We start from the raw sequence: 17,801 nt of genomic DNA on the forward strand, positions 1-17,801 counted from the left end.
TTTTTTCCCACTTCTTCTTCTGTGTCAGTCCTGACTTAATCCATCTTGAACTTACCTTTTGCCAGCAGCCTGTGCAGGACAGGCCCTTGCAAAGAAACCTGTTTTTGCTTTCTCAGTTATTATTATCCAGTAACTAATATCAAATTTAATTGCACTCTTCAATTTCTGTGCATCAGCTCTTAGAATTTTTCTTATATCTGATACTTTTTCTTCTAAAGTTTTGGTTTTTCTTTCTTTCTTCACTTTTTTTTTTTTCTATCTGCTGTCATTTACACTGCTTTCTGTTTCTTCACCGAGGCTTTGATTCACATTTTTCTGGGATATGCTCATTTGGCCTGTGTAACCTCACGAAAATGTTACCATTTCAACATAATGACTCTTTTCTTTCATGGCTTCCTGTTCCCTTTCCTTGTGAAGTGCTATGTATACCTTCCACAACTTCCAGACTCAGCTGGGAGCTAAGCACGCAGCTTTTCATTTCCTTTCCCTTCTTGAATTGAGGATCTTTTGGACCGACCGGCGGTGTCTTAACCACCATTTCTGAAGCACAGCAGCATGGCAGGGGTTCTGCTGGGAGCTCTTCCAGGAGTGTGGTGAACTGGTTGTGTTATGGGCACTGTCACTCAGCAGTGAGCTGATGTAAACACTGACCTGCCTTTCCAACATATTGTAAGATCCTTCTAGTGAGGAGCAAGGGGAAAGCTGATTTTCCTATTGCCAGGTAAAGAACAAACACGGAACAAAAAATGTCCCTTGGCATGACCTGCAGTGGTTCAATGGCTAAATTGAAATGTAGATTCTCCATCAAATTAAATTCCTCTTGTGCTTGGCATGGTATTCCCCTTACTTCCTTCTCTAAACAGAATTGGCCGGGCTCTTCCCCCTTTTCCACAGTAACTGTGTGATTCCTTGTTTAGTTTGTGGGAATTGCAAGAGCTCTGATGTTTTTCTGAATTAAAGATGCCAGATTCGTAGTGATTTCTTCCTCCTTCCTGTTGTTCCTTCCCTGACGGACTCTCTTGGGAGTTGGTTTGTGCTTATTTTCCCCTAGGAGAAGGCTTTTCTTCCTCAGTCTTCATGGCAACTTATGGTTCCTTGTGTACAGAGAGCTTCGGTGCCATTTCACCAATGGAAGTAAGGAAGGCTGGCCTACAGCAGAGTGCACACTCTGCTTCTGTGTCAGCTGCGTTCATTTCATCTGGGGAGCACGATTCTCTGAATTCCTCCTGGGGAGGTTTCCATTTTGAGATACACTCTGTCTGGAATGACACGGCATCTCTGCCACCACAAAATTGTTACGAAACGCTGAACACAGAGACCTTGCTATCAAAATACTTGTTTCTTCATCTTGTTTTGATCACTGTTGTGAAATGGAATGATTAAGAAGTTTTACTCGAAAAGTAGAGAAAAGATATTGGGGCTTGCATCTTTTTTTCTGCAAAATAGTGCTGTCTTGAGATCCAGTTATTCAAAACCAAGTTGTAATGAAAATATCCTAAAATCCTCAACATTAGCTTGGTTGTATCAAATACTTGGTAAAACTCCAAAGTGGTAAATAACTTGGTTCTTTTCTTTGTGGAGTACTAATCTTGTTTGTTTTGGCATGTAAAACCAAAGACACAGCTTATTTTTACTTAGTGTACACTTTTTTTTAGAGTATCCCTTCCATGGAGTATTAAAGAGATTTATTACAGAACCCAGGAGGCCAGTCACAGACCATGGACTGCTGTGTTTGGTGGTTCCAGAGGCAAAGTGCTCACCTAGGCAGTCCTGGTCAGCACAAATAGTCTAAATACTGATTCCAAAGACCTTGTAGACAGTTCAGCAAAGAGTGGTTTGGAGGGAGTGTGACACAGGTGACGGTCTCATATTGTGTTGTACGGCTTAAGAAGAAAATAAAGATGCATTTGGTCTGAAAAATTATATTTGCTGCAGTGCGTAGGTGTGAGCAGCATAGTTAAGGCAAAAAGAAATACTACTGTGCTGCTAGAGAAGAGATCATGTGCCTAGATGAGCATTTCTCATCCTTTTGTGTGGTTTGAAGTGTCTTAGGATGAAGTAGAAAAATGAGAAGAACTCTAACTTCAATGTAGAAGTGTGGGGAGAAGTCCATCACATACGCTGGTGTAAGAGAAAAAAACTGAAAAAGGGGAGCCTGTTGGCTGTAGCAGGTAGTTGAATTCCTTCAGGAGGGTACTGGAAATTTTTTAAACGTGCACTGACTTGATTTGAAGGTGAAACCATTACCTAGTGCTGCATTTTTCTAGACTGGCCATCAGTTAATCATGTTTTCTTTCTGTCACTGCCTTTATTGCAACATGTGGTGATTAAAATCCAGGAGAAAGTGTAATGACATCTTAAGTTGCCTGTCTTTTCAGTTACTTCTGTTAAAAGCAAGAATTTATTTTTGTTGATGGCCAAGTCTTCTGACTGAACTTTCAGATCTGACTGTGTCTTTTCAGGTGCTAATATGTAATGCTGGGTGTTCACTGAACTGTTTGTATATGATGCCACAGATTTATTTATCTCGTAGTGAGGATGTTAACCTCAAACAATTCAGCTATATTTACAGTTTTATAGCAGATTAAATAACTCCTCTGGATTCAAAAATTAAAATCAAATCAAACAATTCAGCTATATTTATAGTTTTATAGCAGATTAAATAACTCCTCTGGATTCAAAAATTAAAATCAAATCACAGTTGATCATGATGACAATATAAATAGGGTAACAAAATTACCAGACCTTCCAGGAGGCCTAATCTCTTGTTCTTTATGGTTTAGTTGAAACCTGTGAATCATAAAAGGTGGCCTAGCGTTGCTCTTCTTCGTAATGATTTAACTTTAAGGTTTTCTTAATTGTTGTGAGCCAATCCGAAGATGCCTATCTCAGCAAACCTGATGGCACTGTTACCTCCAGGCTGCTTTCTCTGTGAAGTTCCAAATGCTTTTGCCATGGTGGATGCATCACCATTCCTGCTTGGGGCATCAGTAGTCTAGAGGTGGATTTTGCAATTTTGTCTGTGTCTGAAACTGCTGGTAATCTAATTGCTGGGTTCAGACAGGGAACTTGCTCCTTAGAAAAGGTTTCTCGGGGATAGATCTGAATGCATTTGAATGTCTGAAAAACGTAGGGGTTGGGTGGAGTACCATGGGAATTGTCTTTAGCCTTGCTGGATGGATATACAGCCTGTGAAAGGCCTCAGGAGGATTTGACCATGCCTTAAAAATACAAAAAGAAGGCACCCATATTTAAATTCTCAGCCTGGTCCTCTGTGATCCTTTATCCCTAAAAAGAAACGTGAGTTCTAAGTCAGTAAATCCTTCACTTGATGTCAGTTGTTCATCAAAAGAATTTTGGATACGACTATGATTTTTTTCAAGCTAGACATCTTAAAAGATACTTACCTAGACTCTTCATTGCCCTGTCTGGAGGCACTGCTGTAAATCGTAGGTGTTACAGGCAGTAGTAGGTGCCAAGTGTAGTGGAGCAGGCCATTTTACTGCACATCTCTATCTTTGGTGAGCTGGGACAGGGTGAGTGTTTTTTCAGATGTTCTTCTTGGAACTGATGAGCTTTGTCTGTTTATTCCTTTTGGAAGAAAAACCTCAAATGCTTTTAAGTAGTTCGTGCAGAGAAGGATCATGCTCGTTCTGTGGTTACAAGCTCAGGTGCTGGTAGCAAAGGTATTTTCATTGGGCAGGCAGAGAGAGAAGCTTATGTTCCTGGGTAGATCTGTACTACTTAAATTGCTATCTGAAGCAGTTTCTCTGGGGAGTCCTTTGCTTGTTTGTGAGGGGCTAAAGGTGCAGCAAGAGACAGTTTCTTCCCTGCTGCTTTCTTCAGACCAGTCTACCTGAAGCAGAGCTGCGCTGGCTCTAAAGTTGTCATCAAGCTTCCTAAGAATACTTTTATTAACTGTAATTGTCTGTACAGCTTGACAAGATTAGGAAAGCATGGAGAGTACTTCCTACTGTTAGTTTTTTCTCTTAATGACAAAGTTCCTTGGATTTGGCACAGTCCTGTCTGCTGCAGACTTCTGAAGTACAAACAGCGAGGGCTTGGCAAGCAGCACAGCACTGGCAGGAGGATGTTTGGGCCAAGGACTCGTAGCCAAGCTCTTACCTTTTTGCATAAGATTTTCTTTAATGGGAATGCAAAGGAGATGGGATTGAGGTTAAATAATTACTCTTTGATTGAGTGAACAGCCCCAAGGAAGGTGCTCATGTAATGAGCGTCCCTATTGTGCTGTGTAAGAACAAGGATGCTGTGCTGAGACTGTGAGCAATCATCACGCTGGGGCTGGCTCATACCTGACTCTACAGACCTGTGCTGAAAGGCACCATTGACTTGAATTTTACCTCAAACACCCCAAAAATCCATGGCAGTCCAGCATATGGGACAATACTGTACTTCAGGCTGTCCAACAGGACTTTGGACCTTCATGCCCAGGCACCATCCATTTGTACCAGTGGAGTGGGAATTCTGTGTGGCCAAGTTCCCTTTTCCCATCCAAGCAGTGCATACTTTGTTTAAAGCCAATGGTGTATCACCTCCTAGGGAATACTGTACATTCTATAGATTAATATCTGGTGGCTGGGTTCATCTTCTTGGAGCACTAGGGTATTTCTCCTCTCCTTCAGTTATTCCAGCATACTTCTCACTATATTCCATACACAGCCCTTGCTGTCTGCAGCAACCTGTTTGTGCTGGTGGGAAGTTTATTTTCCATTCCTTACACTCTTGGTGTATCTGAGCAGGAGTAATAACACAAGCTTAGAGATCTCTGCTTAATCCAGTGTTTGGTATGGTAATGGCAGCAATTGCTGAACAAATCATTCTGGATGTGGCACGCTGGGACAGTGCAGCTGGAGATGCTCAGCCTGGTCCATCTGCTCTACATTGTGGATTGCCACAGAGGAAAGGTTTAGCTTGGGTATGGAAAGCTCTGTAGCTGTGCCATGAGGTGAGCTCGCACAAATTAACTCTCCTTTTTATCAAGGCTGGCTTGAGTGCCACACTGGTGGTTTGGCTCAGAGGTAGCTCATGAGTCTCAGATTTAAGCCTCTCCCCTCCATGCTGTCCCTGCACTGCAGCATGCATGGAATATCAGAATAATTTAGCTGCCAAAACCATTTAAAAAAAAACCCTAGAACCTGCTGCCTCTTGTTTTTTCACTAAAATTCATGGATATGGCCTTAAGCATACCTTTGATGCCAGGTGGTCTCCCTGCCAAACCCAAAGCTGGTTCTCGGTAAGGTCTTACGTGGTTATGCTTTCAATAGAATGCCACAAAGCTAAACCCTGGCAAGACTGTGCTTTAAGCTGATGAAGAGAACAAGTTTAGGAAGAATGGTTTAGTCCTGGATAAGCACTGTAGCCACAGGTAGCCTAGATATGTTTTCTTCTAGACCTAAATCATAGGTTTTATTTTTTTTGCCTCTTCCAAGGTAGTCTGATCTACATTAAAACGTAGATGTTCTAAAGAATTATTTGGATTTGTGCTTGATTTCTTTCCCCATCTCCCAGGCTGTGGATTACTTGCCTTTGGAAGCACATGCCCCAGGCATTCCTGCTCTGACTTGAGCCCAGTGGTGTGGCTGCAGAGGAAGAAGCCTGAAGAGGGTGGGAGGAGCCCTTCTCCTTCCCCCCTTTCCTGGTGACCTCCGCTTGTGTGCGTGTGCTCAGCTCTCTTCCTGCACGTCTTGACCTGTGCTAGAATCCTATCAGAGAGGGCACTTGCAGTCAGGGATGAAGCCTTTGCTGGAAAAGGTTTCTCGCCTTAGTCTGCACAGCCTCAGTCTGCTTTTGGTGTTTGTTGGTAGGAATTTGCTCCTTTTACTCTCTGGTTCAAAGCACCAGCGTTAATCTTTTCATGCCACTGGGTGTTCCTGGGGAGAACCTAACTGCACGCACCATTCTGGGGGCAAACCAGTTCCAGCTAACGTTTCTTTGCAATTAAAAAAAAGTTTAAAAAAATGAGCAAAATGACCCCAGGTAACACACACATCAACTGTATCTATCTCTGTCATGACTTTATAAAGGTAAACGTGGTTAATCTCACCTGCTGTCTTTGTCACTGCTACTTAAGTCAGCTTGGAACTCCAGGAAAAGAAAATTAGCTTTACTTTAAAAAACCTAAGTTACTGTCTCCTCATTGAATTGCAGGATGAAACTTCTAGTTCTAGAATTTTGATTAATGCACTACCTTTTAAGTTGTATCTGGAAATGGTCAAAGCTTTTCAGTAACCTGCAAAATGCTTTAAAGGAAAGTAATTTTCTTATGGTGTTTTTGTGGGAGCTTTTGTTTGTTTGGGTGGATTTTTGTTTGTTTCATTTTTCAGAAAATACAAACTTTTGTCAAACAGGCTACAAGAAGGGTTTGTAAGGAGAAGAATTTTTTCAGTTTCAACTGACTTATTTGGCAAAGACAGGCAAAGTTTCAGGAACACAAATTTCACTTAAATCTTGAAAAAAACCCAGTGAATATAAAGCTAGGTCAAGTGTCAGTTAATAGCAATAAACAACTTTAAAATCCAGGGAAAAGTTTGTTTATGGGAAAAATCTACCAAAAATCTAATAACTTCATGATGACTCCAGGATTTTCTTGTCTTGGTATTAACTCCAAAAATTTGTGTGGAGGGGAGTGTCCTTTCTTTGAGGCTATCTTTTAGGTTTCTTTCTGTCTTTTATCACTTATTTCCAGTGGTGTGACTTCAGCCAGACAGTTTCCATAAGGAATATGATTCACTGCATGATTTATTACATGCTTCGGGATGTGCTTTGGACTTCTTTTCCTGTTTGGGAAGAGGGACAGGCTGGATGTGGAGATGTATTGGAGGCCTTGGCTGTTGTTTCTGTGTCACAGTTTGGTTCTGTTTCACATCAGTGTATGTGAGGAAGGGCTTGTGCTTTCTGGAGTTCGTGCCCTCCCTCTCCTTATCGCTTCATATTAACCTCTCATAAAAGATATCACCTCTCCCTGCAAGACTTGCCTTTCCTGTATCCTTGGGCACTTGCAGATGCAGCAGGAACCGCGGGGATTTGTTGGATATGAAGTTCTTTTGGACCACATCTGTTTATTTTCTTTCATAAAGTACCTGGGATTTACTGTGGTGCTGGAAATGTGCCTTTTCCTGAGACCATGTGGGATGCTTTTCTAAGCACATTAAGGGTTCATGCAATATGCAATATATAATACGGGTTTGAACATACTGACATGATATTTCAAAATCCACAAAAACAAAAAACAAAAAACAAACCCCAAATAAAAATGTCTGAATAAGTTGTGAAACACGACCTTGTGAATGAGACGGGGAGAGTCTGGGCTGGCATTATATCTCCCATAGCCTCAAGAGAAATGTTTTAGCAGCATAAAAATTTTCCTTTTGCTCCAGCTTAGTGTTTGCAGGTAAAGTCTCCGTGGTGGGAAGCATAGGCTGTGTGCATCTTCCCTGCAGTCAGTGTTTAGTATAGATATTTAGTGACAGGCACAAACTTGAGTCAAATGGTGAGACTTGGGATTGTTAAGGGCAGACTTGCAGATGGCCATTTTTAAACAGTGACCTGGTTTGTGGTTTTTTATTACCTACCATTGTATTTCTAGAGGGCTTTCCTTTACTCTTGCCTAAGAATTTTTGTGCCCTCATTTTAAGAGGACATTTACACAAAAACCTGATTGTGCCTATCTGGGAGAATGTTCCCTGTCAAACCTGGCCTTGGACACTTCCAGGGACGGGGCAGCCACAGCTTCTCTGGGCAACCTGTGCCAGGGCCTCATCATCTTTACAGGGAAGAATTTCTATTTCTTCTTAATCTTCAATTTAAACCTATTCTCTTTCAGTTCAAAGCCGTTCTCTCTTGCCTTATCACTACATGCCCTTTTAAAAAGCCCTTCCCTGACTTTCTTGTAGGCCCCCTTTAATTATTGAAATTATTGGGCTGAATTAGGTAGAACCACCTGTTTCCCACAGCTTTTAGCGAGTGGCTCTCTTCTGGATGTTGTGAGGAAGGTGAGGCCTGAGATGGTAACCTGAATAGGGGACACATATTCTTAAACTTTGAGTTAGTAAAGTTAGAGAAAATTAAAAAAATAGAAGAGGAAGGAAAAAAAAAACCCAACCCAAACTGTGCAGTATTTGACGGGAAGCCAGTGTAACTGCCTTGAAACTGGAGTGGCACGCCTGAGTCAGTGAAGTATGAGCTAAGAACCTGGCAGAAGCCTTTTGCACAAAGGAAGGTTGAGAGAGTCTCTCAGGAAGCCTGTGCGCGGCTAAATGTGGCATGTTTGAACATGAGACTGACATCATCGTGAGTTCATAGTAGTGAAAGAACAAAGTATCAGCCACAAATTAGACTGACCTAATTTTTAAGTCACTTATAAAAAGTTAATAGCACAGTATCTTGCTTGTGCAAGCTGTTTATTTCTATCCCAACCTCTGACTACTTCATTTAGACTACAAGTTAACCCTCTAAACTGTTAAAGGAGTTGTTCAGGAAGGTGGGGGGGATGTTTGAGGGGTGCTGCAGACTTCCTTCCTTGGCTCTTTTTCTACTCTGACCTCAGTTTTCACATTAAGGAAGTGATTAAGGACCACCCATCGTATACCTTCATCCTTCAGGATCAGTTTCTGGAGGTAAAAACCTCAGGACTGCTACCAAATCCCAACCGGTTCCTGTTGGCTGCTCACATGCAGACTGGAAGTCTGTCTGAAAATTGCCAAGAACACGTGTCAATGGTACCAGCAGGAATTTATGTGGAACGAGTAAGTTATTATAAAACTAATCAGTATTATTTCTTGATGTATCCATGATTGTTGACAAGGAACTGATGCTTCTACCATTGCTGAATACTTGAGAAATACAAGGATCTTGCAGTTTGCAGATGATAAACTTTTTTCCAAGTATTTTGGTTGGCTCTGCATACCCTGAAGTTGATCCATTCTGTTGATGTATTGCTTCAGTTATTGCAGAAATATATTAAGCTCTCCAAGCTTGGGATTACTTTGACAACAGTCAGTGCCTTTCCAGTTGCTTTTTAAAGGACTGTGTAAAACAGGACACCTCTACAGATTCTGAAGAAACGTAATCTCTTATTTACAGATTTGTACAGAGCTGTGCATACATATAAGCACACATCAAACGGGATAATACTGGTGTATTTTAAGGGAGTATGTTTTGTTTCTCTTTGATATACAAAGTTCTGTTACAAACCGAGAGAGGTTGCTATAAAACATTTCTTGTTGACCCGGGTCCTTGAGTAAGGTGCCTATCAGATAATAACAATGTAATTTACTCCCTTGGGTTGGTATTGTGCATTTTTTCCCCTTCAAAATTAAAAAAAAATCCTGATCCCTTTTGGTTCTTGCTCACTACATAAAATGGTGGTTGCATTTTGTCAGTTGTTTTTAAGGAGGATTGCTGTATTTTGTGGTTAGGTCACTTTTCATCCTCTACATCAGGCAGGAGCACCTGAAGGGAGCCTACAAGAGATGTTACAAGGGCGTGGAGTGATAGGACAAGGGGGAATGGCTTCAAGCTGACAGAGGGCAGGGTGTGCTTTAGGTATTAAGAAGAATTTCTTCCCTGTGAGGGTTGTGAGGCCCTGGCACAGGTTACCTAGTGAAGCTGTGGCTGCCTCATCCCTGGAAGTGTCCCAGGCCAGGTTGGATGGGGCTTGGAGCAACCTGGGATAGTAGAAGGTGTCCCTGCCCATGGCAGGAGGGTTGAAATGAAATGGTCTTTAAGATCCTTTCCAACCCAAACCATTCTGTGACTCTGTGATTCTCCTCCGGTGGTAATGTTTGTAGTGATGCAAGAGGTACAGCTGGAGAACAGAAGTCATCCTCTGCCCTCCTTCTCCCACTGTACAGATGTATGTGCCTTCTTCTTTCAGCCATGTGGTTATCATCTTAGAAATGTGGCTTTGGCACCGCTGCATGTCTGGTATAACGTGATTCTAAGTCAAACAAACATTTGGGATCCTGTGGGAAAGACACACCAGAGCACACGACTGGGATCACAGCTCAGTGAGGTACCATGACTCTTGCTTCTGTTCCCGACTGAGGCCCTGTTGGTACCGTCTTGTCAATTAAATTAATATTTGAAAGCAATTTTAATAAGCAAGCCATCATAATTACCTTTGTGGCTACAAATTAGGTATGAAAACATGTTCTGTTCCCGGAGTGTGAGCTGCCAGTAGTCTCGCACCATGATGAGAGACTCGAGTCACAATCATCTGGATCTAGAGGTCTGTTAATTTTTCTGTGCCTCATCTGCAAGTCAGCTGTCACTGCATATCATAGCCTGAACCGCTCACTACTCTGAAGAGCCCAGAATAGGAGGCCTCTTAGCAGGATTTCTGCAACTGTTTAATTTCTGGGAACGTATAAGGGCTTGATTTATTTCTGCCTGTTAATTGTGAGCCATTGCTGTACAGCATATTCCTCTAAGTGTCCTTTTCTACTCCCGCTTCAAGATAGCCGGGCTGCACCATGTTTGTGGACTTGCAGTTTTCCACCATCTAATCTGTTTCCTTGCCATATATATGTCATTTAAGGAGAAACCAAATTAAATTTAACGGCTGTAATGATAGCACTGAGCTTACATATGTGTAATGTCAATGTTTTATTTGGCCCAGCCTCCCTGCTGAAGATGCTTCTGCATGCTTTTATCACTATATAGCATACGCTGGTGGCAATATTAATTTTGTTTAGAGCGTGCAGAGGGCTTTTAAAATGAGTTTGACAACAGATTTAATTAACACTTTTATTAGGTATTTTTTTAAGCTTCTAGAGATTTCCCTGTACAGCTGACAGGACATGCATGCAGCGCAGTGCAGCACAGTATTTTCAAACACAAGCAGGAAGAAACAAAGTATTAATGTTGACAGTTAAAAAAAAAAAAAAATTCCTTCCAAACTTTCTCATGCCCTGATGTGAAGGGGTTGAATGTGCATGTTGCCTTCCGGGAGAACTGGTGTCATTTCCTCAAATGGGTGAAAGACCAGAGGATTTTAACCCACGTTGTACCGTACCACGCAAGCAATTTACAAGTCTCTGTTCTTAAAGGAGATTGACTCATTTTAGTCATTCAGTTTAATTTAAGAGAAGAGCCAATAAAAAGTCTGCTGCAAGAAATTCATCCCTGCCTTGCCCAGGAGCTATTCTGATTAATTTCCCTAATAGAATTACCATCATTATCCTCTGTCTTTAATCCATCCTAGTCCTTTTTCAATGGTTTCAGATCCACCTTCGGTTTTTATCATACAGTGACCACGAAGCAGATCAGAGTTGCCCTTTTTTAAATCTAGTTTTTGGCTCCTTATTTGCAGGGCCATATCATTTGGATGTCTCCCCCTCAAAGGCTCTCATTAGGCAGAATGCCTTATGATTTAAAGTTTACCATTATCTGAAGACTCTGAGGTCCCATCTTACCCTGTTTCATGGTAAGCCTTTTAAAGAAGTAGCGTGGACTATTACGACACCTGTGCTTGATGTTTATTTAGGGCTACTCTTCAGAGCACTCCCCTTCTTAATCTGTTTCTCAGCAAAAAGATGACCGTGTAAAATACAGAAGTCACTGTTAGTGTTGGTCTGCAGAGCTGCAGAACGGGCGATTCAGAACGGGCAGCTTGTGTAGGAGATGGAAACCTTGGTGTCATAAAAGATGCTGCTGTAAAGCACCCAAGTCATGCAAATAGCAAAGATATGCTGGAATTGCGGCAGCTTGAGGGTTTATGAATTAGTTCAACACCTTAAGTTTTTCATTGTGTTACTTTGTTTTCTTTGTGCCTTTGAAAGCGACCATACTGTTCTGGTAGAGGGTGGCAGGTGTGGGCAGTTGGTCACAATTACATGATCGGTCTTCGCCATTTGGTGTACAGGGCCAAAGTAGCACTCGTGATGTGTTTTGTGGGGATAGGCAACTGCCCTTCAGTTTCATTTGGTTTGTGAGTTCACGTGTCATACGCTGTGGCTTTGGATTGGATCTCTTCAGACTTCGATTACATAGATAAATGAAATAATTTTCTAAGTTACTGTAAACTTTAGAAGCTTTATACCAGATACTTCATACAAGATTCGATTTTTAGGAAAGAGAGGAAGGTGGTGAGGTCCTTAGAGGGATGCTGTCACATTTGACTATTCCATCCCTGCCTTTTCTCTTGCTCGATTCTCCTCACTCTCTGCCGTGGGAGGAGTGCTCTGCATGACCCCACTGGTTGGGTTTGTTTAGCTGCAGTTTAGGGAAGGCCCTGAGCAAGAGAGGAGAAAAACAGGCTTCAATTTTTAATTCTGGAAAATAGAAAAAGGTATTTAAATAAGGCCTGGAGGACTTCTTATTTGCCAGAAGTAAGTATAAAGACAAGTTAATATCCTTCTGTAACTCACCCTAATTGAAAGGATGTATATTTCTTTTTCTAAAGTCAGCAGAAAAATCCTGGCCTCAGTGATGAAAGACTTTTTTAAAACTTTCTCCTAAGCACAAATAGCTGAAGTTTCCACTTGAAACTTGGGTGGCTCATTCATATTTCACTTAATGGTAATATGGTATCCTCTCTCTCTCTCTCTCTCTCGCTTCCCCTCCTTACCACCAAGACTAAAGAGGAGGGGGGGGGGATATAAAATGTTTCTGAAAATTACAGGAAATGTCTGTTCCTTAAACAGCTTTGCCAGGGAATTTCCAAATGTGCTTAATGCTTATGGCTGAAGTTGCAGCAGCTCAGTCTTCAATCATGAGTGGATCCCGTTCTTAAAATGTGACACCTCCTTCCCGTAAACTGTGTCAAAATTAAGTATGTGCTTTGTTTCTCATCTGCTCTTCAGCAAAATTAATCATTCCCTGTGGTGAAATGAGGGCTCTTGGGGGCTGCTTTAAACACTTGATTTACATGTATTTATTAAAGCGAGGGAAAACAGAATATTGTGTCTCGAGGTGAAAGCTGATTTATTTGTGAGAACATCAGAGAGGTGTGGCTGGCAGAAGGAGTCGTGGCGTGGCACGGAGGGGCAGGTACTGGTGAATGTGAAGACTGCCTGACAGCTTTCAGTGGGGCTTCAGGAGCTGCACATGAAGCACTAAGGAACAAAAGGGGAGATGCTTTTGTTTCCTTGGGCTGTCACAAGGTGGTCTCAGATCATAGGGACCTGTCTCTAGGAGGAGCCTAATCAGTGCTGAGCATTAGTTTAGTGTTAATTTCTGGGATGGGATTAGAAAAGGGAATAGCAACAAGTGTGACGAGTAGGATGAGTTTTGTCTTTTTCTCTATTGCCTTCCGCCAGGCTTTTGCCACTGGAAGGAGCAAGTGAGGTCTGCAGAGCCTCTTCCTGAGGCTCAGAAAGGAATGAGAATCTGGAGCAGGCAGAGGGGAGGGGGGGAAAAGGATCCAGCCCAATCTTCAACAGATCTTCTCATCCAGCTCTCTGCCCTGCTGCTCTCGCATACATATGCCAACATGCTAATGATGGGAAGAGAGAGGATCTCCAGCCTGGGTCCTTCCAGGGGAAAACACAGGAATCCAGTCAAGAGATGAGCCTAGTGAGCAAAGCCTGTTCTGGGTTGTAACCTCAGTATCTCTCTGAAGGGTTCTCACCCCACGTTCTACTGCTGCCATTTGCGTAAAGACAGAGAGGGGATTGATCCCTGTAGCTCTTTTCCTTGTGGGATGCGGTGGGTTTCCAGGCTGCTCCCCATAACACGCCCAGCCCTTTGCTGGGGTGGCTCTTCCCAGTTGTCATATCCTTTACTCCGTGCTTCAGAGCCACTCCTGGATCTCCCAGCAAGGCACTGCTTGGCAATAATTTGTTGTCATGGTTTATATCACAGTGATTAAGGGAAGCTGTCATCTCTTGGCAGCCATGATTTGAATCTTGGGCTTAGCTGCCCAGGAAACAGTTTGGAACTGACGCTGATGTGTTTATTTTTGCTTCCTTGGGTAAAAGTTGTAATTTAATTTGTTCCTGTTGGAACAGCAGGTGCTTTGGGTAGAAGTTAAATGGCTGTGACTGTGTGTAATGATGGGTGATGCTAGTGTTACCAGTTTCCAGTGCTGGCTTTTTTTAGAGTGAGAGGAGGTGGGCTTAATTACACAGATGTCCTGTTTCACTGGTCTCTGTCCATGCAAAATACAGCTGTATTCACACTTACTTGTGGCAATCTTTCACATTAATAGGCACTGATCAAGAGATTGTGAATTTGTTCAATTCCATGCAAATGCATCACCTGTTAGTGCTGAGTTATACATTGGTTTTCCAGCAGTGAGATGTGTCAAAAAGTTTGGAAGGCTATCACCGGTTGGTTTTTTGTTTGTTGGGGATTTTTAAAGCATCTCCAACCTTTTTGTTTTTTTTTTTAAATTTCAATTTAAAGATAGTAGAGAGATTTTCTGTGGTGGTTTTTTTCTCTTTTCTTTTAGAAAATCAGTGTAGCGTAACTTTCTATATTGGACCCATTCCATGTAAATGAATGTCAGCATTGATAAATAACTTCTCACCTAGGTTTTGATGTGTTTGGGGGAGTTGTACAGCAAATGACTGCACTGAAAGTGTAAAATACATTTCCTGGTTTGGGGGTGTTTGTCTGGGGTTTTTTGGTGTTTATTAATATTGTAGCAAGGACTTTATTACTATTATTATTAATATTTTTATTTTTCTATGTTTAGATAATTCCTTCTGCCGGCCTTTTTATGTGGACCACCTTCTCTCCTGTTCAGCCCATATAAATTGTGACTTAGATGTAGGTAAGTAACAGCTTTTGACATGAAATAATAATGAATTCATAAAAAAAATTCATACTCCAGAATTTTCAGTTGCTTTGACTTGGAGGTCATAGAGAGAGAATAATCATCTTTTAAAAATCCATTTACACTTTTCCTGGTTGTCTAGGGTCCCGGACAATAGGAACATAAAATTGTAATATATTATAGAATATGTTTGGAGTGGGTTAAGTAGTCTTTCATTCTGGTTGCCACAGATCTGTATGCTGTGAACCTGCAGTAAAAAAGTATTTTGAAATGGAAAGAGCTTCTCACTCATATGGGTGGAGAGGGAGTCCCCAGATGAAGTCTGAGTCTCTTTTGAATAGAGTGATGTAACGTATCGACAGCGTGTTCTAATGCTTCCCATGAGGCCACCTTCTGCCAGCCACATTTCCCTGTGGTCACACTTAATAAATGTTTATTGTTTCACTGGGAATGTCAAAGAGATTGGCTTCTTGGTAAAAGCAAGTGAGGATAACCTGGCTTATTGCCTAGAGGTGGTGATGGTGCACGGATGGTATTTGCAAGAGCATTGCAGATGTTGGAGAGCTATGCTGAGTAGGTCAGGAAAACGCGGTGGTTTGGTGTGCTTTGTGGTTATATCTTGAAATAATTTAATGTATTATTTCAAATATGACCATTTGTACGACAGGAAATATCTGTTATCTAAATGGAAGGCCCATCCCTCTTGCTTAGCCCAGCTGTCTCAGAGTGCCAGTGGTAAAAATGTTGCTGAGCAGTAGGTGTAGAAATAGAGTGAGCTTAAAGATCCTAACTGGCTGTCTTTTGTGCAGTGTATTTGTGGGAGGTTGATTTCCTTTCTGGCTCTTTCTGTGTCTGTTTTCAGACTGGTGAGCACAATGAAGTGGGGAGACTTTTCTTTAGAACTAGTAATCAAAGTTGAGTAATTAGTCAAGCAGGAAGAAGGACAAGAGAATGCTGAACAGAAAATCCACCTTCATCTGTTTTTTTCCATTACACTTGCCTTTCTCATGGTTGTACAGTGTGTAATCTAAAATGCACGTGGCTGGTGTTTCTACAAGGAAGAGAAAATGAATACTATGCCTTTTGACTGAATATATAGATCAAAGTACAGATGTGTTAAAAGTAGAAGAGGGAGCACCCATAGATAAGCAAAGGAAAACAGGGTGAAATTTTTTAAACTGCCTCTTTTTAAAGAACGTGGTACATGAGTGAAATTTAAAAAAAATTAAAATCAATGTGTTTCTATTTAAGTGACTTTCTGTGCTACTGTCCTGTCTTGCACCAAAGTGCGGCGTGGTGGGTGGTGGAAACTGTCTGTTCTTCAAACTCCCTGCCAGGAAGCATGAGGAAATGATGTGTTTATGAGATAGTGACACTTACTTGAATCATCCAAGAAGCCCAAGACACCCTCATTCCCCTGAGCTGAGGGAATGACATGAGCCCTCTTTGAATTGACAAGCATTTGTTATCTCACTCCTGTGTGTTCTGCGCCATGGCAGGCAATACAAATGCTTCCCTAACTTCAGCTAATGTTTTTTTCCCCAGACTTTGCACTTTATTACGCAGTTGGTGATCTCTGGAATTTACTAGCTTGCTTGCTGAATTCAAAAGAACAGCTATTCCTCACTTTCAATTAAAATTTTTTATTTCCCTTGTGGTCCATAGACACTCTGTGTTTCTGGCTACTGAGTAGCATCTTGAGCAAGGGTTGGACCTCTCTCAGCTGTCACTTAGTCTCTTGTAGCACTGGGAAAAGAAACCATCCAGAACACAATTTATTTCCATCCTTTTGAGGCTGGTGAGGGAATGCTGTGCCTGTCATAGGCATTGGCAGAGGGGAAAAGGTTCCTGGAGGAGTAGGAATTCACCCTGTGGTCCCTGGATCCGGATTTCCTCTCGCGTTTGTGTAGGCTTGTTTGTCCAGCACCACGTGTGGCTGCGGTAGCAGGGACCGGTGCCGATGGTATTGGCACCAGCTATTGAACCACTGGCCACTCCCAGTAACACAGAAGCCAAACACCTCTTTTGGAACAGCCAGCAGGGGCTTGTGTCCTGCACTGTGGGATGTTCTACATTTGTGTTTTAATTCAGCTTTTCGATTTTTCTTTGACAACGGTGCCCACCCTAAGAACCGTGAAAAGGACACTAGGGGATGATGGTGTTTTTCTCATATGTACATGTGTTTGCCTGTAAAAAGTAGAAAAAGACATGGTTTAAAAAAGTTTAAAAAACCCAACTCCTTCAGTTGTCTCAGCTGAGTTCATAAAGACTGCCCCATCAGGACCTTGTTCAGGGGCTGTAAATTGATTTTGTTGGTGTTTTGCATGACGTGTGTGGGAGCACTGCTGCAGGCTCCTGACAAAGCAGGCATTAGTGACGTAGCCATGCATTTATGACGGCAAGGTTCAGCTTCAAGGTTGTCTTCTTAAGTGAGGCAGAAGTCTTTCAGAGATTGTAGCAAGGCTCCGAGAAGCTCTTTGCTAGTTCCTTAACTGGGGTAGAAGGAGAGACTCTTGTTCTGGGAGTTTTTAAAATATATTCCTAACACATCTGCCTCTCATCCCCGGAAGTATTTGAAAGATGTGTAGATGTGGAGCTTAGGGACATGGCTTAGTGATGGACTTGGCAATGTTACTTTAACAGTTGGACTCAATGATCTTGGAAGTCTTTTCCAACCTAAATAATTCTGTGACTCTATATGAGCCAAAACCTGAGAACTCAAACAATCATCCTGTTGTGATGGAAAGGAATTGCTTGGAGTCAAAAGGATAGCAGTAGAAATCAGGAGTGCATACAAAATGTGAGTTATTGTGACTGAAAAACCAAACACAACCACATAACCGAAAATGTGGCACTTGCTTATTTCACTGCATCCCAGCCAGTGAATGTGGGGTGGGGACAGGAATCCCTGAGGCAAGAGATCCTGTAGTTCTGTGGCAGCATTAAACATACATGTAAACATCAGGAATCCACTGTTGTTTGTGTGCAAGAGAGTAGGAGGATTGTTGGTTTGGTTCTTTAAACAATAAGGAAAAGGTGTAAAGGTACTGGGCTAGTGTGG

At 41.9% G+C, this 17,801-nt stretch overlaps 1 protein-coding gene across 2 annotated transcripts in view; it reads left to right on the forward strand.

Annotated features, from left to right (window-relative positions):
- DUSP16 (dual specificity phosphatase 16) overlaps positions 1 to 17,801 on the forward strand; it is a 60,434-nt gene that overhangs the window by 13,281 nt on the left and 29,352 nt on the right. For both annotated transcript variants that reach the window (XM_066184303.1, XM_066184304.1), the window contains exon 2: positions 14,660 to 14,737. The gene's annotated coding sequence lies outside the window, so the exon portion shown is untranslated. The remainder of the gene's footprint in view (positions 1 to 14,659; positions 14,738 to 17,801) is intronic.

The sequence above is a fragment of the Chamaea fasciata genome, unplaced genomic scaffold, assembly GCF_029207755.1.
Source record: "Chamaea fasciata isolate MVZ Bird 193981 ecotype frontalis unplaced genomic scaffold, bChaFas1.0.hap1 SCAF_5, whole genome shotgun sequence".
Lineage (NCBI taxonomy): Eukaryota > Metazoa > Chordata > Aves > Passeriformes > Sylviidae > Chamaea > Chamaea fasciata.